General features: G+C 39.7%; 1 protein-coding gene across 1 annotated transcript in view; it reads right to left on the bottom strand.

Moving 5' to 3' along the window:
• The window catches only part of RASGRF2 (Ras protein specific guanine nucleotide releasing factor 2), a 189,458-nt gene that overhangs the window by 161,230 nt on the left and 456 nt on the right, over nt 1–27,772 (bottom strand). The gene's annotated exons all lie outside the window — the stretch shown is intronic.

The raw sequence follows: 27,772 nt of genomic DNA, 5'->3' as shown, positions 1-27,772 counted from the left end.
AGAATGCTAATTTTCATTTTATTAACCAGAGAAAACGTATAACAGATATAAGACTACATCGGGTGAACTTGCAGAGGGAACTCTGCTCCCTCAAGAAACTCAGTTCCCTGTGACGTGTCTCTGACAGGCACACGAAGGCCCCGGGGCTCCTGAGTGGGATGGCGGAGGCAGAGCCCCACCAAGGACAGTGCCGGCTTTATTGCGGGCCTTGGTCTCTCAATGTGCGTTCGTGCATGCGTGCGTGTGTCTCATTCTGTGTGTGTGCACTGGGTGTGTTAAAGGCAACAGGGCTTCTCTGGTCCAGGACAGGCATTAGGGGAAGGGGTGGGATGGGACCAGGAGAAGCTGGGAAGTGACATGGCAGGTACTGATGTGGAAGACCGTCTATATTATGACCGTCCTAATGGGAATTTCCTCCCAGGATGTCCCACCCCAAAAGTCACTCTCTTATGTATGGGGTCTACCGGCCTGTCATACTTATCCACGGTAACACTGTCTTATCCGTGGGCCTTCTGCCTCTAGGGTTCATATTGATGTTGCTGGGTTAAAAGACCCCTCCCCAGTAATGTATCTGTACAAACTGCAGCTACTCGAAATGCTTCTGTAAAAGGTAAACATGTTTACATAACTTAAAAAGGAAAACATTTTTTAAATAAAAGCAACCATTATTCTTCTGTATATGTTATCTTGGGAATATGTTCAGTAGCTGTGAAGTTTCTTTAAATGCCTATGAATATACATCTCAAAGAAATAAAAGCAAACAGGCACACCAGAAATAGCTCTATTAATAAAATAAAACAAAAATATAAAAGGGTACATACGGTGGGACTTTGAGGTAAAACTCCAGAAGGTGAAAAAGGTCCTATTGCCTGAGAAAGCCTGAAAAGTTCTTCTTGAACGTAATAGAAACACACAAGCTCAGGCCTGCCCCAGACATACTGAATCACAGTCTACATTTGCAAACACCCCTGGAGGTACTGACATAAACAAGGGGTCTCAGAACTCAATAGCAAAGTGAAATGGAGGTTTTGACATTCCTGCAGGTGAATAACTTCCCTGCTCTAGTCTGAGGTACAAACCCATCCGACCTACAAAAGCACCATCACTGACCTGAGCTCCTGCAGTTCACCCCGTGTGAACCCTCGTGTATTAAGAAGGTTCGTGCACTAAGAAGTCAGCACTTCTAAGGTGTGATGACAGTGTACACTCTGCTCCCTTCCAGAGTCATACCAAGAAATTCCTGTGAACAGAGGTTTAAAACCACCCGAAGAAGAGCATGCGAGCCAGCCAGCCAGCCAGTCAGCCAGCGAGTCGCCCTCTGAGGAGGAAAACCTAGCAGGAAAGTAGGAAGGGACAAAAACAAACAGGCCCAGAATGCCTGGGCGCTCAGAGCTTAGACCATGGGGCAGCGGAGGGCCATGACAAGCGCAGGCCCTGTCACCGGCTGCAGGCCCACCCCGCAACGAGTCGCGGCCCCTCCCCCTCCCCCATGAGGCTTTTGCCTAGGTCCACAGCCCTGTCCATAAAGCAGGGCCACTACCACCAAGAGCTCCTAGTGCAAGCCAGCTAGAGAAGAGAAAATGGCCCCAGCAGACAGGAAGCCCCCACTTCAGAACTCCTTTGGCCTGGAATGGAGGTCCTGCCTACTCTGGATGGAGCTCCCTCTACACTGCTCCCGGCGGCAGCAAGACTGCAGGAGCGGTCAGCAGAATTCTCAGGGCTCCAGAAATCAGCTCTGGGTTGCCCATGAAACTGTGGCTGGGAGGGAGCTCACCTACTTCCTACAGAACCTGGAGATCGAGCCACCACTAGACAACACGGTATGCCTTTGTGCACTTTGGGGAATGGGGCTCCAGCTGGACAGAAAAAAAACCCTCATATGGTCAAATTAGTAAAGGGTCTTTCTTTTGGGTGAAAGAGGACTGGGGTTAGCAAACGGAAGGCACCTGTGTGCTAAAAAATTGGTCTTCATCTCTCCAGAGGACATAGCTCCCACTCCTCCCTCAACAAAAATGTGTCTGCAACGTTTATCTACAAAACCACATGCCCTCCCCACCTTGGCAGCCTCTAAGGGAGGGTGGGAGAGAAGAAGGAGGGAGAAATCATAAGCACTAAGAATCCCAGAATCCAATAAACAATCCAGACAAAGAACAGTATTCTAGAAATGAAGGAATAGTTCCCAGAAGACACATCCACCCCTCTCATCTCATTACAACTCTTATTGTAATTGCATTTTGCCACAATATGATTATATTGAGTTTTATAAATTGACCAATGGCATGATTAACTACAGTAAAACTACACTGTATAATGTGGCAGTAATGGAATACATTTCCAAATTCAAGAACATAATGAAGCCCATGCTTTCAAAATGGACCTGTTTATTTCAGCATGTGAGGGGAGTCGGGTAACTGCTCTGCTCATAGTCCAGCTCCATCCTCCAGTTCTCATTTGCTAAGATGATGGGGCGCTTTATGAAAACATTTTTTCACCACTCTACAATAATAGCTGCAAACTGCAACAACATTATTAGTTGTTCCAATGATAAATGTTGCTCCAACACAGAATTTCCCACAGAGGAGTCCTTATGGAACCCCCACTACAAGAGAATGTCTAAGCTAAAAATGGTTGCACAGAAACGGGCAAGATCATGAAAAACATTTCCATAAGTTTGTTTTTGCTCAATTCTTTTAATGTCTGGTATCTTTAGGCTAAACTTTATACAGCAGACTTAATTTGATTTTGAGTGACTTCATCTGATTTTGTGTATCAATACGCCAAAAAAGGCATTCTTTCATTTAAAAAGTAACAGTACTAATGTTCAACTTTCTAATTCACAACTAATGTCATCTTCATTTTTTTAATCCCTGTAATAAGCCAATTTTATAAATATTAGGGTATGTTATATATGCACAAACTATATATATTTTGTTGCTTTATTTTTCTATATTTTGTTGTTTGTATGTACAAACTAACATAATGGTTAATATTTATCAAGCACTTATTATGTGCCAGACATTGTCAAACATTTTACATATGCCTTCTCTCTGCACAGTTACCCCTGCATCAACCCTCTGAGGTAGACGTTACTTGTAGCCTCATTAAGAGATGAAAAACTGAAGCCCGGAAAGGTTACACTGCTAATATTTAAGTCAGTATCTGAAGCCAGGCAGTATGTTTCTCTCTTGATTGCTATCAAATAAATGCAAACAGTATCCATCAGGGTCTACATAATATATACATTAACTGAGATTTTAAACATTTAACAATGACTTAATTCAGCAAAATTCTAACACTTATTAACAACCTTCATAGGGTGTTACTAAGAACTCCAACTAATTTAAAAGAAAAATAAGATATGGTACTTGGCTACAGGGACCTTAGAAACTAATTAAAGAGACAAAAGAATATACACAAAATATATTTCTTTCCAAACTACTTCTAGGTAGAAGTGATAATATGGTATGAATGAAATAAAAAGAAAGATGGCAGATATAACAGGAAGTGCTGTGGAGGTGATCCCGAACGTAGCTTTCTAAGGAAATGCTGCTTGGATTGGCACAGTGACGGGAGAAGAGAATTTCACACCATGAGCAAAAACAGGCAAAAAGCAACAGGAAAGATGGAGGTGGCAGCTGGAGAACAGAAGGTGTGTCATGAAGAATGTCAAGTCATATGAAACTCTGATGAGCTATTTCACCGTGGTTTTCTTTTAACCAAGAATCTACATTATACACTTACAACTACTACTATTCTGCCTTTATTCTCTTTTCCTCTAAGTGTTCCGAGGCAACCTTCTGAGTGTTAAGTGGAAACCAGCTCCCTGTGTTCCCTCCCTGGTCTGCCTCCCACCAGCACAGAATGATTTGCTCAAAACAGACTAACAGAGTAAACAAGTGACATCACTGTACATTCACCCACCGCTCATTTATTTCCCAAAACTGTCTTTGAATGGAGCTGAAATGTGTTGAATTCAAATGACTTAGGTTAGTTGTGTGTTTATTTTAAATAGATGAAGGAAATATCTTCACTCAACCAATAAGTTTTGTTTGGAGAACCGCTGCCCAACCTGATTGTCATCCCAGGGTGAGCTGTTGTTCCTGCCCCCAAAGATTTTTTGATCTAGTGGGAACCAAGTCTACGCAATGCCTGGCACATAGTTGGCACTTGGTAAATAGGAGCATCATAGTTGAGCATCTTGAGCATCATAGCTGAGCAATGGGGTATGTACTGAAGAAGTAGATTTCAAGAAACAGAAGACAAAGTCATTGTATATCATGATGAGAGCTGATAAGCACTGGACAGGGACCACCAGGAGGGTGTGGCAAATTCCCTAGTAGGGTCAGAAAGTTGGTCTTCTCTAGAAGAGGAGCCAACCTGACAAATGTAAGAACCTAGAGAGCATTCTGAGCAAAGCATGTGGCCTTTTAAAGAACAATGACTATCTCTGTGTGGCATGACTGGGGCCCAGATATGGGGAGAATGGAAGTAAGTGGGCTAAATCTTGGGGGGCTCCAGTGTCCTGCAAAGAAGGTGGGATTATCTAACCATTACAAGGAGCCAGTAGCAGACATGCAGCAGGAAAATAATAGGATTAGGCTAATTTAGAGAGACAGATGTGATGGCAATGTAGAGAGTGGATTGGGAGAGGAGGCCTGGAGGTTAGATGGTCTGAATTCATGTAGTGATGAACAAGATAAGAGATGGACTTTAGCAAATACTAACAGATTTCTCTCTGCAAAACGTACCTTAAACTCTTAAGTTAGAGATTGCTGGCTCACTCTTGTGTCCCAAAAGCATTCTCATGGAATAATTGAGACTACTGCCTTTTGAACACTGGGACTAGTAACTCTACCACCCCAACACTCTTCTCCTACTTTCTTTCTTTCAATAGTGTCTATTAGGAACTAACTACATGTCTTCTACTGGTAGTCAGGGATAAAAAAGGAAAAACAGGCACAGTTCTGGTGGTCAAGGAGCTCAGAATTTAATAGAAGACAGATGGACACACGGATTAACAGCCACAACAATCCCAGTGATGTAAGAGATGTGTGCGGCAGCAGGTACACAGAGAAGAATTACAAACTACCTGTTTGGGATTCAGAAGGTAACATTTGAGTCCACTAGTGTCTTAATTACTTAAAGAATCTATCACCAATTTTTTAGTGATACAAATATTGACAGTGACATTTCCCATTAACTTAGCTGAATCTATAAATTGTCTAAAATATATTGTTTCAGATATGACATAGAATATGTAGTGGAGACTATGAAATGTTTACTACTGTGAATGTTAAAGGTAAATCCCATTTGTAGAGCTCTGCTTGCTCGCGGCGGCTCACCTCTTGACTACTGTAGTGAAAGTCATTTTCTTATCTTTCCATGTCCCAACTGTTAAACTGATTCTTAGCATTGAATTTCATCGTGGAAATAAACAAAAGGCCAAAAGATATCCAAAGACCTACTGGAATCAAGCACATACTCTGTATTTACCTAACACAATAAAACCTTTGCTTTGACGTAGGGAATCTGTTTCCGGGACTGGGAGAAACGGCTCTGGCGGCGGCGCCGCTGTGGATCTGCGCCCCGACTCCATTCAGGTGCGGAGCGTCGCTGGCTGCCCCACCTGGTGCTTCAGCCGGAGACTCTCGCCACCGCCGCTGCCAAGATCAGGATGTTCCAGTGGAGTGCTTCTTGGTGAAACACAACCGATCCCTCCTTAACACCAAAGGCACAGAGCAGCGTGGAGCTGTTCATAGTTTGGAACGCAGACGTCCTGGTGGAAAAGGAGGTTTGGAGCCTACGCTCTGAATGCTTGGAGCTCAGACTGAGAAGACAACCAATCGAGAAGCTTACCAGATCTCAGCGGAAGGAGACTACGAGATGTCGAGCATGAAGAAGCAATGGCTGAATGGGTAAAACAACAAGCTGAGCAAGAAGCTGGAAAGGAGCAGAAACGTCTAGAACAACTGGAGAGGGGAGCTCGCAGGATGCAGGCACTGCTCGACCAACCCCAATCCCCAGCAGCAGCCCCAGAAGACACTGAGCCTGGGCGTCTAGAGCAGCTGGTCCTCAAAGGTACGCAGGCTGCCTCCAGCAAGATGGTATCGCAGAGATCAAGAGACTTGGAAGAGCCTAACAAATGAAAGACAGGGAGAGGATCCGGTGCGGTGGAAAGGAAATGCTTTAGGCCAGCAAGGACCAGAGACTGTGGCGAGCCCTGCTCTGAAAGCTCAGATGATAACGGTGAAGAAGCACTTTGTACTTCAGGGATGAACTTTCCTGTTACAGAAAAGGATGGTGATGGTATTGAGATGGCAGTCGAATGTTCCAGGAGTTCTCAGAGGGCAAGAGTCCTGAGTACAGACTGCCGTTCTCCAGAAAAACTGCAGGCCCCTGTGACCGACTCTTGGGATGGTATTTCAGGAGACGTGTGTGCTCAGCTGGGAAAGACATCTACCGCAGAGTGTGTGAAAAAGTATGGCTTCAGAAACAGAGAAAACCCAGGGTGAAAAGGAGACAGAGAGTAGAGGACCTATAGAAAAGAGCAGCCGGGGCTGGACTGAATAAGGAGAAAGAGACAAAAGAAATGACTGATGGGGAATGAGCTGCCAAGACAGCACCTGGAGAAGACAGGGAAAACATTCCTGCTGCCAGACTGGAGGAGAGCCAATATGGAAGCACAGCAATTGGTCAGGAATCTTTAGATTTACTGGCATTCAATTCTGTTGCAGAAATGGAGTTGCTGGATCTGGAGAAGCTCCCATGTGCACCGATGGCCCTGGGGCGAAGCGTGGGGGCAATCTGCCCGAGCAGCAGCGACACTCTTCTCCCTCAGGGGCTGGCAGAGGAGCAAAGAGACCCAGCTCTGCTTGCCAAGCCTTTGAAAAGGAAGAAGAAATGAATCCCATCCAAGCTGATTTCCTAGTCCTTTCTAGTCTAGCACTTACAACCTGCATAACATTGACTCTTGGTCATTGTTCCTGCTGATTTTAAAGCTGACGTGTTAATAACCAAATGTTAATTATCCTCTTTTCCATTATTACACTTATAGAATTAATGTGTGAAACCATCTGGGCCTGATTTTTGTTTTTGTAAGAAGGTTTTTTTAATAACAAATTTAATTTAACAAATATAAAGGTAGTCCAAAAAAAAAAAAATCTTCGCTTTGTACATAGCGACGTCTTCAGACTACTTTTGGTGGCCTTAGTTCCTTTTCAAACAAGTTCCCCATTAACTGGCAGGAGTTCCCATGGTACTCCACCCCCTCCACATCCTTCCTATGCCGGGCCACTTAAAAATAACTAACCACGAAGCATTTAAAAATTTCAGGAAATTATTTTAGAGGGAAAAAATCACTGGCCATCACAACTGTTTTGACGTGGAGAACCCAGGGTAGATCTAGGAAGATTTTCAAATAAAAATTTTATTTTTTTAGGTAGTACAAACTTCTTTACTTCCTACCAATGACTACTTACCTTCTTATTATAACCATTTGTTTACAATATGTGATTAATTTGGGAGATAAACGCTTTTTATCTAACATCTCTTACTATATGACAACAAAATCTATTTTTATGAATTCCCATGCCACATAAATATATTCACTTAGAATTCTGAGCTTTTCTTATTTCCAAGGAGATATTTCTTACATAGTCATTAAATGATTAAATAATTAGTCTAATAATATAAGATATACAAGTTTATTACAGAAAAGTAGAACATATAACTAGGCATGAAGAAAATTCACATAACCTTGGTCTCTGCAGCTCTCTGTGCCAGCCTGCCCTGGTTCTAGAATAGACTAGCAGGTAAGGGAAGAGTAACAAAGAAATTTGCATAATAAAGCTGCTAAGAAATCCTGTCCCAAAGAAATCTGCTTCACTTTGGGTAACTCAGATTTCCCCCACCGTTTTTTTGGTGTGAACCCACTTTAACAAGTAACCAACACCGAGGCACGCACACGGATATTCCTCACAACACATGGCTCACTTTGAGAAACACTCCTCTAAGCTAATTTTGTAAAGTACTGTTTGCTATCAGGAAAAGTCCCTCCCAGTAAATAAACCTTATAATAGAACCAAATTCCTAGATTCCTCATCAGGCCCCCATGTTTCCTTGTTCCCGAACACCGTGCCAGACTATCTGTTCTCCTCACCCCTGCCTCTCCCCTCCCTGCACTGCTGTCCCTCCACGTCTCCCCATGACTCACAAACCAATGACTATAGGCTGCTTTGTCCACCCTTCCGGTCTTGCTCAAACGTTACTCCCAATTTGAACCTAAATATCCCCAATTTAAATCAAAATGAGCTTAGCTCTTCCTTCTTCTTATCAGTTAAACTTGGTTCTTCTGTCAAGGGTCAAGGACCTTGAATGTCCCTGCAACCCTCCCTGACACAAAGTCAGAAAGGTCCTTGTCCCCTGAACATGTACAGCCTTTACTGAGGCTCGCACATCATCAAGGAACCCCTTCAAATGCACAGTCATCTCCTCCATAGACGGGTACTTTCAGGGCTGCACAGCTTAGACCTTAAACTTCTTTCATCAGCCTCAGTACAGTGTTTTCCAGCAAATGCTCAAAACCTGCTTACTGAGTAAATGAGGAATGAAGCTCCAGGGCTCTGATTTTCAGGCCTCCTCAAAGCCACCAGAGATGAGGATATACATTCAAACCGTCACCGGAAGAAAAGTCACACTAATACCCAACCTAACGTATCATTTTAGGGCATGGGCCGTATCACTGTGGTGCTCCACCGTCGGTGAATCCCCCGTGGGCAAATGTCTGCTGCTTCTTAGAACACACATAATTGTTAACACACAGTTGCTTTCTAAATTAAAATTTGATACATTATAATTTTCTCATTGAAACTAGATGCTTGGCTTTAAAAAAAAAAAGTATCCTTTAGCATAGGAAAGGAATTGTCTGGGATACATTCTGAAGAGAAGGTTAATTACTAAAGCACCACAACACACATAAACGTACACACAAAGTTGAACTCACAAGCCTCAGCAACAAGAAACACACCCATTGAATGAAAACATCCTTCCCCCTGAGTTGTACCACACAGACTGCTGAACGTGCCATTTAAGAGTCTAACTAGCACTTTGTAGGTGTTTGCAAAGCTATCAGGAAGTACAGGTATGGTCGTTTCTAAAGCAAATCATGACTCTGTGTCCTTAAAACCCAAATGCTATGAGACTATAGAGTAGACTATTTTAACTCAAGGTTGTCCTGGAAAGCTTGGAACTCATGCTGTGGTATCAATTAAGCAGTGACAAGCCAAATAATATAAAGAATAACAACATGTTTTAGTAAAACCTAAAATGGAAAACTTTTCACTTCTTAACAGCAACGGGGTAACTAACTAGTGGTGGTATATTGGGATTACAGTAACACGGTTGATATATACATACATAGCTCCAAAACGTTAAGTGACTTCCCGACACGTGCACAAAGAGATTACAAAGTATCTCTCTAGAAAATGCTTGCCTGGGTTGTGCTGTGCTGTCGTTAGCACCAATCCCAAGGAATCTGGGAGGTGGGGTCACAGGAGACCCGGCACATAGGCCCCCTGGAAGCATCCCACTTCGCTGGCCGGCAAGGCTGCTGCATGAAAAGCCAATGGGCCTTCTTCCCTTATTCGAAGTGACCGAGTCTCAACAAACCTGCCTTCCAGGACCCTAAAATAATCTTTTAATGAAAACGTTTTGCCTTAACATCAAAATTAGAAAGCCCATTTAATGAAATTCACAGTGGGTAAAGAAGTTCAGTGGTCTTCCTTCAGGAGTTCTGACCGTGACCAAAATTCCAGTGGAAAAAAATGACAATAAGCCCAAGGAGGCAAGGCAGCTGTTAGCAACATTAAAAATAGGAAAGAATGAGTATCCTTTCCCAATATCCTAAACCCAGGAGGGTTTAGTTGTTTTGTTTTGGTCTTTTCAAATCACAAAAGGTAACATAATCAAATTTAAGGATGGGCTAAAATTCCCAAACAGTCTAATTTGCCATTCTCTAACCACAATGGAAGACCATGAAAAGTGAAAACCCACTGCCAAAAAAAAGGAGACAATATTGTAGTTGTAGGAAGAAGTAGCCTTTGGAATTTTGATGATGAAAGATCTTGTGACCTAAGGGGACTGCAGGAAAAGATCAAAACTGATCACACAGAAGATCAGCTGGTACTAACACCTGCCATCCTTCCAAGTAGATTTTCAGAGGAAGCACTTCAAAAGCCAAGCACTGAGTGTTTCTTCTCACATGAACATGATTTTCCCTGTCCTCATATTTAATTATTATGAAAGGTCAAATGTCCTTAGAATATGATGCAATACAAATGTCCATATACCTCTATACTCTTGCAAACACATGCATAGCAAACAGGTTTGAAAACACAAATAAATGCCAAGTACCTTGGTCTGGAAGCGACCACTTTTGTTTCTATGATGGTATTGTACAATGTGACATAGGTTAGTAAAAATTTGTAGGCAAGAAACTACCACATCAATTAAATGTGCACATTGATTGAAAACATCTTAATTTCAGAAAATTGAAAATATTATAATCCAAGTATACTTAAAATGAATGAGATATGGACAGATTGGGCATTTCAGCCTTGTGCATTGGAGCTCATTGATCACAGCCCCAAGAACTCTAACTATAATTATAACAAATATCAACCCTGGGGAGAGCAAATTCCACCAGAAAACATTCAGAGTCCAGCTTTATTTCCAGAAATTAGATTACCATGTTTGACCATATTTATTTCTGTATTTTATCCACAAATGAGATCATACTTTCATTCCAGAAAGTTGCATGTATGTTGGGTTTTCAACCAGTTACAAAGCTACCTTGAAATGTAAGCGGCGCAATTACTAGAGATAATAGTTTTTCATTATCCTCATCATGGTGGTTAAAAAGATGCTTTTCACTTCCTGCTTTTTTGTTTGCTCATTTTTTCTGATGTGCCTCCATCTGCCCTGACAATTTATTCATAAACTCCATCCCCATGTTCACTGCAGCATTATTTACAACAGCAAAGCAAAACTTTATAATATTAAAACAGCCCAAATATATAACAGTAGGAGGATGTTTACTTTACATCTGTATGACAGAGAGAATGTTGTACAGCCATTAAAAATAATTTTTTTGAAGACTATTTAGTGGCAGGTAAAATGATTATAATGTTCAATAAAATCAGCATCCAAAACTCTACTTCAATATGATCCCAAGTATGCCCCTTTAAAACTATCCATTTATTATGTGCATACATAAAAAAAAAACCCTTAAAGGAAATCCTCCAACAACCTAATGCACAGTTTTCTCTGAGGGATGGTGTTTCAGGTTTTAATTTTCTTATTTTATAAGTTCTCTATGGTTTTCAGATTTTATAAAATAAATGCTCTCCTTTTATGAGGCTAATTTAAATTTTAATAATGTGTCTAAAAAGGTTAGAAATTGTAAAAGAAACACAAATAATAGAGTTACTAAGAAAGCAAACAGATAAAGGACTTTGAAAGTTAAATAGAATTATACACATATTATTATTTAATTTTAAAATATTAGTAATAATTATTATTTTAATTTCCATTGCACCAGCATGAAAGTAGAAGGCTGGATGCTACTTAAGGCAGAGGTCTATTGGAGTTTATGAGCTAGTGTCTGAGCTACCTAGAGAGAATCAAGATTTCAAACTTCAGTTCTTAACACTCAATTATGTATAAACAAACAAGCTCTTTTTTTAGTCCCTGACCAAATGTCCAATAAACAGTGTCTTAGCTATTCTTTCAAAAACCTGCAATAAGGTGTGGGTATTCTGAGGAGTGTCTATTTGGGCTACAATGGTGCCAGAAAAACTGGGACCAAAAAATATACACTACCTGTATCCAGTCACTGACTCCCTTTTTTGCCCAAGCTTTATTAACATAAAATTGACAAATTAGATGTTAATTACAATTGCCATTGTGTAAGTTTAAAGTGTACAGTGAAGATAAGGATTTGATATACTCTCTTGTTGTGAAACTGTTACTCTGATAAGCTATCATTTCACATTGTTGCCACTTCATGTGTGTGTGTATGTGGTGAAAATATTTAAGAGCTACTCTCTTAGCAAATTTCAAATATATAATATAGTATTGTTAACTATAGTCACCACGCTGTACATTAGATCCCCAGAAACATTACTTTAATAAATTTTTTAAAAATTCCCTTTAAAAATGCTCTGTTAACATGGCAGTTTATACCAAAAGGGAGAAAAATGAGTAAGCTGTGGATTTATTTACTTTTCAGTATACTTTTTAAACTCTCTAAAAAACAAAGAAAAATTAACTTTTAAAACACAAAATTGATTTAGCTACACTTTGATTCTGAATAAATTACTTATTAATCTCATTTTAATAGATTTAATATCTATTACAGTCAGAAGGCCCTATGAGGGAGGGAGTTAGGGGTGGGTAAGGCAGGGGAAAGTGTTGGCAGGAAAATGGAGACAAATGTATTTGACCAATTAAAAAAAAAATTTTTTTTTAAAGCGGGACCTATATAACAGAAAGGATTTAAATGACAAAGAAAAACCCCTTCACTGATCTATTCTTTTAATATTTTCTTGCACTTAGTAAAGGTAATCTTCCAACTATTTCTTAAGGAATTTGTCATCCACTAAATATTCTCCATAGAGGTTTTAAAACCTGAACTCATAAAGATGCTTACAAACTAGGAAGGGAAGCTAGCTGGTTCTCAAAATGAACCACCAAAATGAGCAGAATACACACCTGTAGTAAGCAACTTTTCACCTGATAAATCACCCTCATTTACATGAAAAAAAATGTAACTATGAAGTATTTAAAATAACATTTTTGTAGCATTTTAGTTTACAAAACACTTTTCACTTAGATTACCTCAATTAATTTAATATCCCCACTTTCTTTATGATGTAGGAATTATCACATTTTCCAGATGAGAAAATGACTAAGCTTGATGATCCATAGCTGTTAACAGTGGATCCAGAACTCGAACTCAGGAGCTTAGCCTCAGTACACTGGTCATTCTGACCCATTCAGCCCGATGGAATGCCATGGCAGGCGAGCGGAAAGGAGGGTGGTCTCAGCTCAACCTGGCACGCTGAAAGGGAGCTTTTATAATAGTGTTCACAGCAGGAAATTACAGCTAAGGCACTACAATCACAGGATGCTACTGGTCAACCCTTTGACCCCACAGTTCCAGAGGCAACAGGTGAAAACTGCCAACAAAACAAACACCAGAAGATACTTCGGTTCAGAACAGAAAGACATTTACATGGATGGCACAGGTTACAAGTATCCTTCCCAGGTGCCCAGTGTTTCAGACAATGGTATTCGATGCTCCAGATCAGAGACAACTATGACCTAGTTAGACCTAGTGGCCAAAGAGCGGTGGCATAAATCAAGGCCCTAAGAAATTTCCTCAGAATCATGACCCATAGCCTAGGCAAGGTCTGAAATAGCAGGGAGGGCTGTGTCTTCTATCAGTACATCTTCGGCGCTGGGCCCTCATGGTACTGACCAGACACCAGAGAGAAGCCCTCACTGGAAGTCGGCGCATGGGAGAAAGGCGCGATGCTTTGGAGAAAGGCTGACTGTCCCCCAAACCCCACCATCTCTCACCGCGTCCCAGCTCTCAGGCCTTCAGCCCGGGTTCAAGTACACAGAGATTATGGAGGGTGTGTAAGCTGGTTCTAATGCTTCCCTTAGATAAATACGGGCTCATAGATTTGCTTTGTTGACTTATTTTCATGAGCGTGGGGTTATTTTCATAAAACAATAATTTGCCTTATGGGCTTTATGAAGCTGGCCAGATCAGACTGAGAAGTTTTCCACTCAAACTGCAAAGGTACCAAGACAAAGTAAAATGAGACTGAGTACAATAGGTTTCCCCTCTTGGTTAAGAGGGGAAAGCTACAGTTGGTTAAGCTATATTTTTAGCTCCTAGGTAAGGTCCAAGCTCAACAAAAGCTAAGTTGCTAAATTAAGCTCTATTATTATTGTCACTTATTAAAGGTTTACCCTAAGTTAATTACTAAGCCACTTAAAGCCTCCATATCCTCATCTGCAAAACAAAAAAGACACTGTCACCTTAGGGTGGCCATGAAGATCCAATGAGATAACACATGTAAAGGGCTTGGCCCTTTAACCCAAAATCAACACTCAATAAATGGTAGATCCTATAATTGTGTAATACAAAACAATGTTCATAAAAAGCTAACAAGTTAGTCCCTGGCCAGGTTGCTCAGTTGGTTAGAACATTGTCCCATACACCAAAAGGTTGCGAGTTTGATCTGGGTCAGGGCACACGCCTAGGTTGTGGATTCAATTCCTGGTCAGGGAGCATACAGGAAGCAACCAAATGATGTTTCTCTCTCACACAGAGTTGCTCTCTCTCTCACCCTTCCTCTCTCTCTAAAATCATTAAAAATATCCTCAAGTGAGGATTTTTTAAAAAATCTAGCAAGTTAGTATCCAAAATGGAATAGTCTAATTTTATTTTGTTTTACTTTCTAGGAAGAAAGGGATGACTTATGCCTGGAGGAAGATGATTGCTTTAAATTAAATGTTCATTAACTAGGAGGGTGGATTAGATAGATGATAGATGCTCATCAACTAAGATACATAAAAATATACATATATACATACATTCGAGGGGGAACCCCCCACAAAAACAGAATTTATTCACCTTCAAAATACTCTCCCTATGATGCAATATAGCTATCAAGACATTTTTTCCACTGCTCAAAACAGTTTTTGAACTCATTGCTTTTAGTGCTTCTGCAGTTTTTTGTTTCACCTCTTCCACATCAGCAGAACATTTCCCTTTCAGGACTTTTTTCATCAGCGGAAACAAAAAAATATCGCTGGGGTGAGATGGGGTGAATGGGGAGGGTCGGGCGCTAGGGCCATGCTGTTTCTGGTCAAAAACTGCTGACCTCTCAGCGTGGTGTGGGCAGGTGCGTTTGTAAATCACCTGTCGTGAAATGGGGAAACATACTGAGAGTTCAAAAAAAATTCACTGAAGCCCATCACAGCTTCTCACAAGAATGCCAGCTGGTGCACTGATACAGGTAGGTTCCCAGAACACTCACCTAGGAGGGGAAGTCTGTACTACAAGGGGCCTGCCCCCTAGAAGGTAATTCTGGTTTTTGGGGGGCACCCCTCATAGATAGACATCAGATGAGAAAACTAAAAGTAAAGTTTAAACTAAACCCACTGTGTAAGACATAAAATGGAACTTATATATTAGTACCCTCCAAACATACCTCATCACTCCATAGTAGAATAAAGATAAACATCTGTAAAAATCTTATGAATATAAAATCCTATTTTTGCTTTATTTTGTTCAAAACACCTATTCACAGATGTTCAGAATTAAATTGATAAAATAAGGATTAGTTGTGATTTGACTTCTTAAGAATTTTATCATTACTGAACTAGAAGTAACTAACAGATAAGTTTCCAGGAAAAAAAGAATAAGAAACAACATAACTCTTCCACTGTTTGAAAGAAGTTTCACTCTTTTTTTCTTTCTTTCTTTTCTTTTCTTTTTTTTTTTTTTTTTTTTTTTTTTGGTCTCACTATTAAAACTCATGCCTAAGTGGTCATGGCCAAGTAGCTTGCTACAGACCCTCCCCCCATCCCAGCCCACACCACGCTGCCATGCACTCACTAATAACAATCAGAAAAGCTAGACACAACAAAAAAACACAATCCATTGGAAAGCATCAGTGAGCTCACAAGACAGCCAGAACCTAAGAAGACGACTCAGAGAAGAAAAGTAAACTGGTGAGTCTAACAGTCTTGGAAGTTGTTCCTCTCACAGAATTTGCCAATTTCTAAGTGGTAGAGAGCCAAGAGGCTAAGCAGAAAACAGCAGTTAAGAGGCTGCATGTTGAGTTAGTTCACTCACCAGTGTTGAGTTCTTAGCAGCCTCATGGAGCTGGGGAGAGACCAAGTTGTAAGGGGATTTGTAAACACCCAGAATTCAAGATAAGACCCTGGAAAAGCTCTATTTTAGAAATTAGGGCAAACTGGAAATAGACAAATTCGCACAAATCCTGAGGCCTAGCTTTTACCAGCTTAACCCCAGAATTGATCAACATAATATAACCCCATGCTGACACCTTCAAGAAAGCAAAATAAATTCTCTCTAAGGGAAAAATATCATGTAGAGCATCAGATTATCTTTGATTTTTCATACACAATGTCCATCGTTCTAACAAAATTACAAGGCACGCAGGCAACTCTTAGCTTACTCTTGAGTCCTTGTCAAAGCCAACCCATGGAAACCTTCTAACTCTTCAGCCAGAAATTCCCATTTTAGGATGAATCAACTCAGACTCAAGAACTAACAAAGTAGGAAGGGTCAAACTTTGTCAAATGTGAAAAATCTGTGTTCAACTGATCTGTATTCAGCAGTATCTCAACCTTACATCTAAAAAAAAAAAGAAAGAAAGAAAGAAAAAGAGCAAGCATCCCTCTGGAGGGAAATTTATCTGCTCAGCTACTTGAAGCAAAGCTACCCATTCATTGGGCCCTCAGTTCACAGGGATTCTCTAAATGTCCGGGCCTGGTTCACTGATGATTTGCCTAAGCTGAAACCAGGTGGCACCCGCTGGAGCCCTGGCTATTCAGCCTCAGCGCCAGCTATGCAGAAGCAAAAGCAGAAGTAGTTGCAAGAGGCAAAACTGAAACTTCCGGGCTGTTGCCAATGGCATAGCTGCTTGGCCTACACTTGGAAAACTACAGACTGGCAGATTAAAGAGACCCTTCTTTGGAAACATGAACCTGGGGGCAAACCACGACTGCTGGCTGAACTGTCTGGAACACTCAGGTAGACGCCCATGAGAGGGGGTGATTCCTGCAGGAACCAATTAGAATGAAGCCGCTGATGGAGCCTGACTCTGTGTCCAATGCAGAGGCTACCATGGCAGGGCAGGCTTGTGACTCCTGACAAAAGCCGACCTGTTTGTCTCACAGCGGGAGAGACCACGTCACAAGGGGTGGGGAGGAGCGGGCAAGGGCAGGTGTCCCTTCCCACTCCTGGGAGATTGGCTGCGTCAGACCTTGGAACCCCTTCGGGGTTATCAGTGCTGCCTCACCACTGTTGATACTTCTTCAGGTTACTAGTCAGCTATTTCCAGCACCCCACTGTGGCCCTGGAGACTAACCTGTGTACTCAACGATGGACTGATTCTCCAACTGTCTCTCCCTCATTCCTTCCTGGTCCACTTTAGTAACGAAGACAGATCACTGCATGCAGGGATTCTGAAAAAAAGGGTCATCCCTTCTTGGCTACTTCCTGGATAATGATCAGGACAAAGTGGGGGAGGGTTATAGAGCATTTTAGAGATAGATTTTGAAACTGAGGATTCCGTCTTGACCACTTCTGGAAATGAGGCCTTTTTCTCTCCCTAACAGCACCCTGCAGGCCTGGTATGCACACCCTCCAGGTGGCAGCATAGCTGAAAGGGGGTGTCAGGGATTCAAACTTAATTCTAATTAAGTTTTACAAAGCACCCTTGCCCCTTTGGCACCTGACCCTTCCAGATGGAAGGTGTAGGTGAGAGCAGGGGATGACGGGCAGGGGGCGGGGGGAGTGAAGGGAAAGCTCCTGGAATAAGACATTCCGATTTTGAAAATAATCATGCTATAAAAATTCTTGAGCAAATCTTTTGGTGCCTATTACACGCATGCATTTCTAGAGGAACGGCAACGTCCAGCACTGGGGAGGGAGCAGCTCAAACCCAGAAAGTGTGAGGGAAGGAAAAACATTATGATCTTTCATCTTTTGGAACTACCCCGGCAGCCTTCCTCCAAAGGGAAAACATCCCAGGTGACGAACCAAAACAGCAGTAAATGCACCCTTGTACTTGCTGCTGAGTCCTTTGTGACAGATGCGGTTGCTTTGACCATAGAGAGGCGGGGGAGCACCCCAGCTCCTACCCCCTTCACAAACAGCACCTCCAGATGTTGTCTTCATCCCCATCTACTTCATGGTCAGACAGATGCCAGAAAGGAAAAGATAGACAGCTTACATGACATTAAAGCTGTCAACATCTCTTCATCAAGAGACACTTTTAAGGGAGTAGTAAGGCAAATCAGAGTAGGAGAAAATATTTGCAATACATATAACTGACAAAAGACTCATGTTTTCATATATGTTGGGATGAACAATATAAAATTCTGATATTCAATCACCTTTGATATACAAAATGGCAATTTATATAGTTTAACTTAATATTAAATACTTCTACAGATCAATAAGACAAGACAGCTCAATAAAAAATGGGCAAAAGGTTAAACAAGCACTTTGAAACAGAGAACAGTCAGACGTTCAATAAATACTTGAAAAGGTACTCCACCTCATTATCAGAGAAATGAAAATGAAAACTGAAAGGAGATACTACTATACACTCATTAAATGCTTAAAACTAAAGAGATTGATACCAAATGTTGGCAAGGATGTAGAGCAACTGCAATTCTTATACATTGCTGATGAGACCAGAAGTTGATATAATTATTCTGGAAGACTGTTTAGCAGTAATTATTGAAGCTGAATATACGTATGCCCTATGAACCAACAATCTCATTCCTAGGTATACATTCACCAGAAATGTATGTTCACAAAAGATTTGTACAAGAATTTCCATAGCCTTATTGAGTGTAACGGCCTCAAATTGGAAACAATCTGAATGTCCATCGAACAGCAGGTAAAGAATAGATATGGAAATTGTATACTCATCCAGGGAAATACTACAAAAGAATGTAACAGAATGATTTGCAACACCCAACAACATGGATGAATTTCTAAAATATGATGTTGAGGAAAGAAGTCTGACACAAAAGAGTACTCGCTGCATGACTCCACACTTAAGTTCAAAGCCAGACCAACACAATCACTAATGTTAGAAGTAAAGGTGGCGGCTCCCCATGGTTAGGAGAAGTGAAGAGGAACAGGTATGAGGTTAGATTCTGGAGGGCTGATCATGTAAATTGCTTGATCTGGGTGTTACTGACAAAAACATTTTTGCTTTGTGAAAATTCATCAAGGGACACATACGCACTTTTCTGTATGTATGCTATCTTTTGAAAAATAGGGTTATATTTAATTTACTGTGAACAGAACAATGTTCAAGTAATGTTTGAGTATTAAAATATTAAAAAGTAAAACAAATATGCCCGTGAACCCTAAGCAATACAAGAGACCGAACAGGCCCAGACGGCAGAAATCGTATTGTTGGAAAGATCTTATATTGATAAAGTGAGGGTGCAAAACTGCTACGGAAGAAACAGAACGTGTCTTATAATGCATAAATAATATTAATAATCTTTGAAAATAATATTAATGAGCTTGTAGACATGTCAATAATAATGTCCATCACACCCACCAATCTTTCCATGAAACTCCCTTATCCACAGCCCCTGATGTTTGACAGCCAATCCATGGACTAGTCAAAATGTGAATTGAGCAAATCAGATTCTTTCAAAAAATAAGAAGGTAGGAGGTGGGAGAAGGTGGGGCAGGGGGGAAGTGAGGGGGGGATGGAGACAACTGTATTTGGACAATAAAAAAATAAATTTTAAAAAAAGAAAGTGAATATACTGAGTTAATAAGAGATGCTGCTGTGAGAATTAAAACAGAGAAGAGCAGAGAGTAAGAGGCTACAACACGTCGTCTCAGCACCAGGAGGGGAAGCCTGAAGTTAGTGACAGCAGATGCGATGAGACAACAGAAGCAGTAAGGAAGCAAAAAGGCATAAATAAACGCCCTGAAAAACAGGTCAGCCAGTACCAACATCCAAAGAAGAGCTGGGTCACAACAGAAGTACAGTGAGACTCACCCTTACATTGCTTCAAATATTCCCACTGTCCCCTCGTCACACACAGAGGTGACCATCATTCAAAACAACTTGAGGTTGTATGCCTCCCTTGCAACCAAAAGGGCCTAAAACAAATAAGCGTATGACAGAAACCAACAAACCTTAGAAAAGTTTAGCAACACTAGAAAAAACAAACTACACGCTTGATTAATAAAACCACAGTAATTGCCTTAAAATAACATTGACGAGCTGTTGGGTCTCCGCATTGATTTTGAAAGACTGATGGTGAAACACTGGTCACGGACAACACCCTGACTGTTGCGGAGCTCGGTACAATCCTGAGTGAGGAGCACCGTCAGTGGCATCGGAGCGGGGGCGCCCTTCTCCACTCTAAACAAGCCTTCCCAGCTGTACAGCTGGAACAGCTGGTAAGTGGACTTCAAAAAGAAAAGAGGATGCCTCGTCAGGGAATCACTGGTAACTTAATCACCCTGTGAGTTAGGACAAATCATGAAAATAGCTTTACACCATGATAATGATTAAACAACTGATTTCCATTTTTTTTTCCTTTAGGATTTAATATGCCAGAACTTATTTAAAAGTGAATTCCACCACCTTTATGTCTGAACAAGTACTGTCTTAAGTTTTTTCCTTTATAATTATATCAAAGAAAAAAGAATATAACCATTTTAATAGCGCATATTCAAACAGAAACACATTATAAACTCTTTCCAAGATCATTCTTTTCAGAGCCACATCTAACACAATCTTCGGTGCCAATCAAGGGCTATGCCAAAAGGAAAAACTTCTTTATGTATGAGTGAAATAATATGATATCTGGGACTTGCTTTAAAATAGCCTTAAAAATGTTTGAGGGGAAAAAGAAATAAAAAGAAAGTAGAAAGTTGATTGTTGAAGCTGGGCGATGGGTACATGAGCGTTCTCTGAACTGCTCTATTTTATGTGTGTTAAATTAAAAGTATTTTTAAAGAGAAAGGGAAAGAAATACTTCCTGAGTGACCCTAGTAATGAAACAAAAAGAATTGAAAGGATGATATAAGAAAGGAGTAATGAAAACAGCAGCTGACAAATGTCCTGACTATTCATGTGACAGACCCCATGGTAAGACGTTGATGTGGACTATTATTGCCTATGAACCTTGCAACAACCTGATGCTATAGGTACTATCATGATCATCATCTCACAGGTAGGGCTCCAGGCTTAAAAGTGAAATTGCTCAACATCACATACATATCTGGTAAGTACCTCAGTCAAGACAGAAAGCCCCGCAGTTTAACTCCTGAACTGAACCATACATAATACTATAATCTGAACTGGAAACTGATATTCTTAAAGTTAAAAGCAAGGAACTTCTTCTTGGATATGAGCCGTCTCCTATTCCTATGCATCACCGTCGTCACTTCTCCTGTAGTAAGGTCTGATGTTACACAGTGAACCTTAGGCCGGGCGACCAGCTCCCCATTCCCACAGGGCTAAGCCCCAGAAACCTACTTTCTAGTCAGCCCTCTAGTTGACAGCACTAACCCCACTGTTTAAATTAGTCACGCAAGTGGCATGGGCTCACTAATATGGCTCAGGAAATGAATCAGGCAATGTCTAAATTAAATCAGACAATGACAAAATAAGACATTTCAGGAACCTAAAAAGAATGTAAAGCACCAGAAACCAGAGTCCCTTAGATCCCTGCTGTTTCCATCATCGTAAGTCTCAGCAATGTCACATTGCTAAGTGTGGGAAGAGGTAATAAGAGAAATTGTGGCCCACATTTGAAAAAATAAAGCACTAAAGGATCAATAAATTTTATTTTTAAGTGTAGCTTTTATTACCACTGTTTTATTTGTAGCTTCTCAAATCTTATGAGAATTCTAATTTTCATTAATATCCTCTCCTCTCTACTCTGATGCTGTTAAGTGATGTTTATATGGGCCTTTCCAACTTTTTCACCTCTTTCTTTGCAGTTAGAAAAGAAAAGAAATATTATTTAAATAAACACAGATCAACTCAACCTTTTTTTTTTTTCCACCTCACTAGAAGTATATTTGGGGCATTTTATATTCACTCTGAGGAAGTTTAGGAAAAATAATTTGAATCCTTATTTTTTTCATCATATGTATTTCAAGTGCCAATAAAAAGGAAAACTGTGAGAACATGTGCTTTTCTGCATCTCCATTCCACCTACTAATACCAATGTTTTCTCAAAGTAAAAAAAAAAAAAGAAAGAAAGAAAAACCTGCTATTATTTTTTCCTAAATATATATATACACAATAATATTTAAATTTCTTGGGCAAAAATACTAAACTATGCCCTTTGGTGAAGCCAAAATAATGTATTTATAATTTCTCAATCAGCTAATACTTTAGAATTACACTAATTGAAATGTAATTAATAATTTTGGAATAATGATTAATGTTTTTGGAATAATGGCCAAATGTTATAAAATAACCACACATTCACCACAGTGTTATATTGATACTTAATAAATATGATTTCTAGTTTCATTTAAGTAGTAACTAAGATTTTACTACATACAATCTTAAATTAAGGTGAACTAATTTCAGAGAGGAATTGATACTGTGAATAATGTAACAGAATCATTATACATCGTTAGTCCTGAAAACGAAAGCTACCCACCCTGGCCAGATAGCTCACTGGGTTGGAGCAGTGTCCCCATACGCCACGGTTGTGGGTTTGACCCCCAATCAGAGCATACAAAAATCAACCAATGATTGCATAAATAAGTAAAACAACAAAAATCAATGTCTCCCTCTCTCTGCCCACCCTTCTTCTCTCTCTAAAAATCAATAATAAGAAAAAAAACTAAAGCTACCCACATTGTAAACAGATTGGATTTACAACTCACATCTTGAAATGTTAACGATACGAATAAATATCTGGATACTCCAACATATATAATTGCATAATAAATGTTTAAGGTTTAATGATAAAGACAACAAACTCAGTAAACACACACATCTCTCTTTCATATAGGAAAAAAATGAGCAGGCACAAAAACACAGAGCAACTTTAAAATTTGAAAATTAGAATATTTCTCCTTATAAATGTTTTATTGTTTATGCTATTCCAGTTGTCCCCATTCTCCCTCTTTGCCTCCCCCCACTCATCCCATCCCCCACTCCCACAGTCAGTCCCCTCGCCATCGTCCACATCCATGGGTCATGCATGTAAGACCTCAGTGGATTCATATTGTTTACCAATCTGGCTGATTTCATTATAAAATAATCTTAAAGACTAAATTTTTGTATTCCACTAAGTTAAAATTATATTGACCGCAGAAGGCAAATTTTTTGGAAAATATGTACAAAATCAAATTTAAAATATAATCTGCCTTAAACAAACTGAAATATCAACAATTTTTAAAGAAACTATTACCATTGGCTCACTAAAACCAGAAACATTTGATTATCACATTTGCTCTAGGACATATCATTACCCAATAAAAAAAAATATATCTCTATTTTTTAATTCTTGAAAGATGCAAAAAATTATGTTATCACACTACAAGTGGTTTCCATCATTTAACAGTGGATTTAGTTCTTTTATTAAAACCCACAGAAAAATACTTGTCACAATAAAAATGCATTTTAATGTACATCTGCCACATCATATATGGATTTGTCTATGTTAAATTCTTAATGATAAGTACAATAATAGAAATAATAATGTTTGTGGTAGCCAAAATTAAAATAACTAAACTTTGCTAATCCATAAATCATTTTTCTTCATTTAAGTTTAAATGGAAGAATGGTTACAAAGTTCCTGTAATAAATCATTTTCTTCCCTAAATTATATTTTAAAACTCTTCATTTATAATATTTAGCAAATATTTTTATTCCATTTTTCTTTTATTTAATATGTTATTTTTTACTTTTTTAACAAAAAATATTTCTTAATATTTTATTTGTTATATTTATTAATATGCAATGGCTGAGGAAAAAAATATTGAAGTGGTTATTATATATCAATTAGACATCATGAACTAGAATGAAAAACCACCACCCTCCACAGATATTTCCCTACCCTCCACAGATATTTCAGGGTTTGCATGAAGCTCTGCCTAACTTGATAAAATGATTAAAATCCTCTGCTTGTGGTCAAAAGAGTAAGGTTTAAATGGCTGGCTCATAATGAAGTGACAGGGGAAATCACATAACCTTTAATCCCTCTAAAATTAAATCAACATGTTTATTTCAGCACAAATATGATAAGTATCTACTACTTTAAACCTCCAGAAATAATGAGATATCCCCCCACAAAAAAATACAGCTGAAGTCAGGCTGAATAGAACACTTAACATTACCCAAAAAATAAGGATAAAGATAGCTTTGTTCCTGTGTTTCTCCTGCCAGCAGGCAAGACAGACACAGCCACTTACACGGACTGACAGCTGTGCGCTGTCACCCTAAGGGCAAATATTTTTAAACATCCCTAAAGAAGTAAATGAATGCCATGTAAACGTGTTCATTTAAGCATAAGTCCCATTTTTCTTTGAAAATGTAGTACTCCACATGGTATGTCTCAAGAATGCAACTGCCCTTTGGTTTTCAAAAGGAAAATAAGGATAAACAAAAAAAGTGATTCACCTACTACAACTCCAACCCACATCCCACCCAGGTTTGAGATGTCTTAAGGTCAATGGGTTTAAACTCAATCTTTAGTAAAGCAATCTTCAAGGCTATTCAGTCTTCATACCTGGAGTAGGATTTTGATTACCTCCCCCAAGAACTCTGAACCTCAGTGTTAGCATACGTAAAAATGAAAAAAATACTACCAATCTCTAAGAACCAAAATGAGGTTCAAACTAAAGGAGACACTGGAGGATAATACCAAGCCTGGCACATATAAAGTACTTACTAAATGTAAATTCCCTTCTTTCTTAAATACCTTCACCTGGAATGAAAGGTAAGTTTTTTTCATTTTCCATAAATGGAGCTCTCTCAGAAAAAAGTACCAACAGCACACGTTTTTGAGAAAAGGAACACCAGTTAAAATTTTGTTAAATTCATTTTGATATCACCATAACTATCCCTAAGAAGCAGCCACTAAGGAAGGCTGATAAGTGAGCCTTGCAATCTCCCAAAGGTCTCCCAAAGTGAAATCCTGGGAAACTATTGAAGAAATGAAGCAATGTGAATATCCCTTCAACCTAGGCACATTTGAAAAGTAAAAAATACCTTTTTTTCTTCTTGACTGGAAACACTTTAAGACAAAGTGCTGAAAAAAATTCTTATTTTTTTCTTTTGTCAATTAACTTACTTTGGATTATTATTTAGATGAATCAAACCAATCAATATTTTCTTATAACTTACTTAAAAACACAATTAATTGAATTTTAAAATTATGTGAAAGAGTAGAATTTAAATTGGCATCCTCTACACAGCCACAAAGTTCACCCTGTCTGTCATAATCTTGGAAACAGATGACATTTTTAGAAAGCAACTTGGAAATCGTCTTAGGCAAACCCTTAATTTTTATAAATTAAGAAACAGAGTTCATTAACAGAAGGAAAAAAAAGAGACAACAGTAAGAAATTTGCCTAAAGTCACACAGAAACTTGGTGGAGGAAACCCACTCTGCCTCCCCAAGTCCCATTCCAAGCCCTAACCTTCACCTAATGTTTATGAGACTGATGGAGATACTTATGTGGAAAGCTCGAGAGGCATTCTGGGAAAAGCGGACCTTGAGATGGTCCTGCTGGTCCTCACATCAGCCCTCCCCCTCCCGGGGTTCACAAGGTCCAGCAGGCTAGGAGCTCCGATGAAGTGAGCACATTAGCAACACAAATGAACTGAAAGGGAACCAACTGCATAGACTGTAGATTTAAGGTAGAAAGTTTTTCTTGTTTTTTATCTTCCCAGTTTCATCTTAGTTCTTCAAATACACCCAGATAGGCAGTGGTGGAGAAAAGCATCAATCTGCTAAACCAACCCAAGTCACAGAAGTATGCCTAAGAAGAGATAAATTTACAGATTTCCCAATTCAACTCCTAATCCATTTGGAAGGCTTGTTCTCTTCATTTCAGTTTTTCTACAAACAAACAAAGGTTCTCATTGCTAACCTTTTAAAGAGCATAAAATGATTGAGAAATACTCATAACTTGTATGATAAACAGAGAAATATGTTTTTCATAAGATGACCTGGGCAGGACTTCCACTAGAAAGTAACATAAAAGTCCAATAATCTGGAGGTCACATTTCTTTATCAAAGTGGGATGTAAAGAAAACCATCCTGAAGATGAGAGTTCAAGTATTTCCCAAGTAGAAAAATGCTGGTTTTTATATATTAACTAATAGACAGCCAAGTTGCAACAGGTAGCAACTCCCCACCCCCAGCTCAGAAAAGTAATTAAAGTGATTATCTCCTGATATTAGTATAAATACAAAGAGAAAACATAATTTGAAATTAAGCCAATGATATATATCAGAGTAGTTTAAAGTATCCTATATTATTTTAGACATAATAACACTTAAAAGACTTTCAGGTTTGGCTCGTGGGGCCTTGGAACATATACCTTTAAATAAATCTCACCAATTAAAAAAAATGGATCCTGAAAAAAGAAAAAAAAAAAAAACCCTGTTTCCTCAAAACCCTTCTCCTGCTCTCCATTTAAATTCTGAAATGCATGACTCAAAATTTAAACTCATATTTCCGGTATCCATATCTGCAAAATTGGAAATAGCTTTTCAAATGACCTCAACGTGCTCTTAAAACCAAAGGACATGTGCTTAAATTTTCAGATTTTTAAGTGTTATAACAAGTTTAATTAGTTAAGTCTGTTCATGGTTTATAGTGAAAACAAAATGAAAAAAAAATCAAACTTCTGGTCGATCTAGCTTAAACTCCCCTTAATTTTACACATCGTTGTATGAGCACCAAGAGGTTAGGTAGTCATCGTAGTCATCGTCCCACGGCGAGCGCCTCCCACAGCCACCCTCGGTGGTTTGCAGGAGAAGCTGTTCAGTCTGACTTGCACGGAAAATTCAGCTGCGAAATATTTTTATGCAACAGCAAAAACAACCAGCCTATTTCCCCCCCGCCCCCGCCCGCAAGGTGGAGATCTAGAAGCGAGGTAAGAATTTGGGAACATAAAATTAGCCTGCTTTAACTTTAATAACCAACTGGTAATTGAAAAAAATACAAATTTCTCATTTGCAGGAATGGGGCGCAATAGTTACTCAATGTAGAGAGGTGTTTTTTTTCCCTCCCGGAGTAGTATTGAATGCAGAGCAAAACTAATAAAAGTATGACCGAGAATAAAAAGGTCACGTTCGTTTTCAAAGCACTCATTTAAAAAGCACAACAATGAAGCGGTCTTTTTAGACACCCACACATTTAAATATAGCAAGAATGTGGTACCAAATACTAACCCTGAGGGAATTAGATACACATTTCCCTTCGTAATTAGAGCCAGCAGGTCAAATGTTAGCAAGGTAAACTGACAAAATCCACAAAGGTTGAAAATGGACAACAGAAAGTGCCTGTCCATCCTGGGAGCCCCGCTTGTTCCCGGCACAGCCAGCGGTCAAACATCTGCAGGCAAAGAACCTACACGCACCAGCCGGGTAAGGGAGAAACCTAACTTTCCCAAATAACTTAGTTCGGTCTTGCCGTTCTAAATTCAACAGGTGTCAACACCCGTCACCACACTAAATCCTTCCGAAAGTCTCGAGAAGCAATGGGTGGTTACTAATGGAGCTGAAAAGCCCCGACCGCTCTCAGAGTCACGCTGAGCCCCTCTATCCCCAGTGATTACACGGAGGTGGGGAGAAGGAGGGATGGAGATGGGAAGGCGGGTAAAGATATCCTGCCACTAAGGCCGCAGGGGAACCTCGGATCTGGAGCCTGGATTCCGCGTTCCGTAAAGCCCTAGACCTCTGGGGTTAGAAGA

Source organism: Pteronotus mesoamericanus, unplaced genomic scaffold, assembly GCF_021234165.1.
Source record: "Pteronotus mesoamericanus isolate MK-2021 breed Mesoamerican mustached bat unplaced genomic scaffold, CSHL_Meso_final contig_50, whole genome shotgun sequence".
NCBI lineage: Eukaryota > Metazoa > Chordata > Mammalia > Chiroptera > Mormoopidae > Pteronotus > Pteronotus mesoamericanus.
The sequence above is the reverse complement of the archived record's forward strand: the minus strand, read 5'-3'. Positions and strand labels throughout refer to the sequence as shown.